Source organism: Crotalus tigris, unplaced genomic scaffold, assembly GCF_016545835.1.
Source record: "Crotalus tigris isolate CLP2741 ecotype Arizona unplaced genomic scaffold, ASM1654583v1 scf7180000024437.13266115, whole genome shotgun sequence".
NCBI lineage: Eukaryota > Metazoa > Chordata > Lepidosauria > Squamata > Viperidae > Crotalus > Crotalus tigris.
In genome coordinates this window covers 8,106,043-8,112,042 of record NW_024100606.1, presented here as the reverse complement: position 1 = coordinate 8,112,042, position 6,000 = coordinate 8,106,043, and positions in this window count along the sequence as shown.

Sequence of the window (6,000 nt, the reverse complement as noted above, 5' to 3'; positions counted from 1 at the left end):
TGTGTATTTCCAGAACAATTCAAGTTTAACCTCTTCCATCAGAATTCAGGTAGTTTATTGAAAGATGAAATATACCTAAAACTGAACTTATCTATTTGTGTTGTTATTCTATATGAGATTTTGAGATTAAAGTTCTTTGCTACAGCCTTTCTCAACCTAGTACCCTCCAGATATGTTGGGATCAGAATTCTTGAGAATTCCCAATCTTTATACTTATAATCTAGGTTATAGATCACTGCACAGGTATAAATATTTGATTAGAAGTATTGTTTTGCTGTTGATATAAACAGTTTGACATTATGCCCACTCAAATATGATAATTTTTAAATTTTAATATGTGATAGTGTCAAATATTGTCAACCACAGAAAGGCAGGCTGCAAATTAAACAAACAAATAAATAAATAGTTATTAAGTAAAATAAAATTATTAGGAAGTTCAGTAAAAATCTTTCACTTTTACTAATTACACACTCTGGCTTACTGTCCACAATAAAAGTATTGTACTAAAGAAAACATAGCTTCATTTACTGCATTGTAGATCCTTCATTCTGTGACTTGATCAAAAGTTAACTAAAGCAGAGTTAAGAAAACAATGTTTCTGTTTATTATATAAACACAAACTATTTTACCAGCTTGGCCTTATTCTAAATCACACTGTAGCACCATGACAAACCTAGATTTTAAGCATAATGCTTTCCTCCCTTTGAGGTACTTCTGCCTTTCCCCCCTTTTTTAGTTGTCCTTTTATCTCCAAGAAACGTAGAGATTTGGAAGCTTTTTACTCTAACCAGCAGAAGGCAGAATAACTTTATACTGGTACATATCAATCTGTTGCAAAGATATATAAATTCACAATACTGTTTCAGATTATACAATGTTCAGATTATACTACTAAATATGTAAGAGAAAAATTTACAAGCATATATTTAGATATGTGTGTTTTCATGAAATTTAACATTTATATAAAACAAAAGTCTTCACATCTTTATTTTTTTCTCCAGTCGATCAAAGTTTAGAGGGCCTTATAGGCCTCACTGGGACTTTTGTGTAAATTCAGATATTCTCTGAATTTTTGTTTTTAAGAAATGCTACCAATAAATTACAAAGCTGAGGGGGCAGATATGCAACTTAATAAACTATGATTTTTTTTTAAAGTATTGATTAATTTTGTTCCTTTATCAGTTTTCAACTTCTGATGACTTCATAAGCAAATATTTCATTTAAGTTCAGCAACATTAATTCTCCCATGAATTTTATAGCATTATCAATAAATATGATTCTGTATATTTATATGTTTTTGATTTCTGTGGATCTTCAGAAAAGAGGGATTTCTTGTTGTTGTTCCTGTAAGGAAAATCTTTTGACAATTCAAATTTTCTTTTAGTCTTGAAGCTACTTCTGTATTCATACCAGCTTTCAATTGTGAAAATTATTTTATGTGTTTTGATATCTCCACTGCAAAATGAGGCCTAAACATTTACAGGTATACTAAATTTTATTAACAGTTTAGTTGAGTTGAATTGTAGTTATAAATAAATAAAATAACTCAGCTATTTTATTTTTTGCTGTTTGGCATTAATTCTTTAAGCAAAAAAGATGTAACAATGTAACATAATTACATTAAGCTCTGAAAATATCTTTAACATTTCTGAAACTCACAATGTTCCAATGAGTTTTGTTAATAGAATTTGTTAAAAAGAATATACCTAAAATAGCTAAAAAGAAGTTTTTAGAAAAGAACTAATTCAAGAATATATACTATCTCTTCCAATGTATTTTTATTCCCATTCAAGAAAGTAAACATCTATATGTAATTTCCTTAACTAAGAGAAAATGAAGTGTGAGATTTGCTTGTAAATAAGGAAAACCTCTTGCATGTCTTTTCTCTACTATTATATTGTAAGAAATTAGATGAAGTGGAATAGAGGAGTGAATTATTATGAAAATATTATGAAACGTTTAAGTGAGTAGTAAAAGGACACAAAGAATTAAACTTGATAAATTAAATTATGGTTCTAAATAATGACTAGTTGTAGTGATTCATTGTCCATTTATACAAAGTAAAAAAACAGAATGAAGATTTTTGGCTCATGTCTTATATTTTATATTGGGGCGGGGGTGTTGCTATTTATTTCTTGCCAAATTATTTTGGGTTTGGTAAAGGAAGAAGTTTTCTGTTTTATGCGTATGTTCTAGAGAAACAAAAGAGGATGCAATCTGGCTCCTTTTATTTGTTCATAGGCTGTGGATTGTGTTTCTGTCTTTGTTTAGCTGTGCTTCAAGCAATTAAGAGAGTGACATCCTTTCCCTTTTACAATACAGAGTGAGAGAAAGAATTTTCTAACCAAAAGAACAGACTTCAGAACATTCCATCAGTCAAATCAAGCTTTTTAGAAACATCACTAATAGTGGAATCTTTCATTAAGTCTCCTCAGAAAGAAATCATATTTAGTTAAAAATGGATCTTTCTTTCAAATATTATTAAGATAGCAATTATTTTGCCCAAATTAGCTCCTCCAATTCTTTCCCATAGAAATAAATGTAAGAAATAAGCCTTTCAGAGATATTTAATTTATAAGTTTATTGCTATTACTTTGGATAATTTTATTTCAACATTTAGATCTGTTCTATTAATATCTATATTCCGTTATTAAGCTACATGGTTTCCTCAGGTTGTGAAATTGCTCTGCTTGATTAGCTGATCTGTGCACAAATCATACAATATTTCATTTGTTTTCTCCTGCAACAGGCCCATCCAACTGGTTTTACTTTTTTTCTAGGAAAAAAAAGTAATCTAGGAAAGCGTGCACACACATGCTACCCTATATTAGATTTTTCATACACACATACACTAGCACAAAGTGATTCAGTTCTATTAAACAACAAACCTAAACTGAGATGTTAGGCCTCACAATATTTGAGATGATCTACTATATTAATTTTGTATAATGTCTGTTTCACTGTATTTAGTTGCAAGTTTCCTATCTTTTTTCCCCTAATGGGCACATTTGTACAAAAATACAAGTTTGCAATATTTGGACTATTCTTTTTTTCTATTTTTTTCTGATATGAAAAAATAAAACTCAGCTGCATCGATAGATTTGTGGTTCCAAAGTCCTTCCCTACTCAACTTCCACTTTGATGACAACAAAATATCAAAATAAAAATATTATCTCAGTGTGCATAAGTGATATTTTTGCTTCATCAAATTATAATTAACAAAACATTATGTTGTATGCACCAAGTTTAATTCGCATGAGATAAAGCACCAGATGTTGGAGTTGAGAGCTGTTCCCTTTTGGATAAACTATTATGGGTAGGACATTCTCCATGATTATCACCTTCTCTTTGGTGCAGAGATCATTAACAAAAACAGATGGGAATCTAAGCTTTCCTGTAAGCCATTAAAAGATGCAGAGAAAAGCAAATTTATGTTCTGTAGAGAGTCCATAATTTTTCTAAAAAATTTTGACCCTTGATATCTGCCAATTCTTCATAGGTTATTGAAAAATAATTTTTGGTGTGTATCTTTCCATGCTGATGTATAAATATTAGACTGTCTTCATAGTGCACATAGGTTTGGTCTTCACTAGAAAACACTGTAGCTGCTGTGTGGTCTCATTTCTTCAAACAAATCAAAACATTGTTTAGTATTTATCTTATGCTCCTTCACATTAGTGCCTGTGCTGAACAAAGTGATATTTTCCAACTACAATTAATGTTGTATTTAAATAGGTCACAATAATATTGTGGTTTTACTCAAAAGATAAGATATACTGTAATTCTTAGACTTCTCTATGAAATAGTTCCCACACCTAACCCATTAAACATCTAAAATGCAATTTCCATTTACTAATTGAAGAGTTATAGTCTCCTTTATATTTATGACTAGTTCTTTTAAAAATCTGTATGGAAATGATAAATTTCAGAGGCTGCACAGCAAGGAGACTAATCTGTTGAAAGAAAACCCTAATACCCTGTCAACAGTCATTGGCAAGTGAAAAAATGATGGCAGCAAATACTATAAAAACAGGTCAACTTACTAGCAAAATAGCAGCTGCCACTGATTTGCTAATTATTGATTTTAATAATTGTGTCCTACTTGGAATATGAAACTTTCATGCATTTCTTAGTTGTGAACATTCTTTGATCATGTAATTTTTCTGGCAATCAGTGGTCACTTCTACCTTTGAACAGTCAGACTTCCAATGGTGCCTAGGAAGTTGTATTTTCTTTCAGAAGTATTTTCCTATTTTAATTATAAAAATAATGATGCTCATACATTTGCAAGATTAGAGTCCTTCTTAGTATGTCCTATGGGCCAAAGAATGTCAAGTGGGAAAAAAAATAAAAAGTTAACCAAAAAATCCCATAATGGATCTACTTTTGAGAGACATAAATATAATGTGGCTGAACTACATGTACTTAGAAATAAACATATTGGGCAGAACAGATGGGCATCAAGGTCTAGCTAAACAAACAATGAATATTTTTATTTAAAAAAATACTTAACATTTTTTTCTTTAATAGCTTTAATCACATTAAAATATTTTTCTCCAATAGTTTTAATCATATTAAATTTAAGATAATATAATAAAAATGATATTTTGTTAACAGAACAGATCAGATATGTCAGCTTGCTTGCCTGCTTGGTGAGATAAAAAATATTCTAAAAGATGAATTTTTAAACAATGAATGTATAATAATTTATACATTCAAACCATTTCATCTTTTAAAAATACTTTGCATTGTCTCCAAGATAAGTTACAAAGCACCCTTATATGTTTTATAAACTCAATTTCAAGGTAAATGTACATATGATAGCAATCTAATATATAATCCACATGTACTAAAGTCTGATTGATTCGCATGTGGAATAAACTACATCATAAGGAACTTTATATAAAAAAGTATAAATCTAAACAGAATTGTTGAACCATCAGCATCTCTGATAATGTAAAAAAAAAAATCCATTGAATTGCATTTATTTTATTACTGACTTCCTTCCAAGAGCTCTGAGCTTCAAAACTACTTTAAGATGTCTTGTTAAGAATGATCTGGTATAGCATTTCTTAAACAGTATTTCATGGTCCTCTTGCCCTAGAATAACCTGAGAAGGTTCTATGAATTGGTTCTGCTCATGCCACTATTTTCTTCACGATATCTTTACTAAATGGATTTTTAGAATTCACTATAGTAAAGAAGCTGAATATTGCACCAGCTCTAGTAGGATTCTCTTTAACCAAATCCAGTCCAAACAATGAGTAAAAATGTCATCCTATGTAATTTTATACATTCTATTGTTAAGCATTAAATGTAAGAAAAAGTAAGAAAGTGGTATTATAAATGATGCTGTATTTCTTTCAATCAATATTTATTTCCAATTGCCCCTTGTTTCTTTAAATAATCATGGCTATTCTTCATTCTATATATGGAAAGATAGAAAATGAAACAAGTAATTAACAATATTTCTATTCTTTAAGAATCAAAGATACCTTTTCAAAAATGAAAAAATAAGTTAAAACTTTTATGTTTACAAATATTTTTATTATGATCTCTGTATTTCTAGGCCACTTATCAAAACCCCAAATTTAAGACAAACAAAAGCATCAATTAGCAATTAAATTAGTTGCAATTATATCAACTTAATGTAAGCATTTCAGAATTTAAACTGCACTACAGTTTAAATTACAGAATTTAAACTTTCAAATTACAGTTTGAAAGGCAAAGACCATTTCCTAAGTTAAGGATAATTTTCAATACTTTTGTTATGCTAATTAGGAGAAAATATCATTATGAATAACTAAAGATAGTGAAAGAGTTTACACTGTTTGCCTAATAACAAAGAATGATAATTATATATCCTACAATAATAATTATGAGTATGTGTGTACATTAAAAATTGCAGTGTTCTTCCTAATAAATGGTACTATAAAAGTGGTCTATAAAGAGGATTTTATTTTCCTTATAACTTCAACATTCAATTATAGAGAAAGAGAA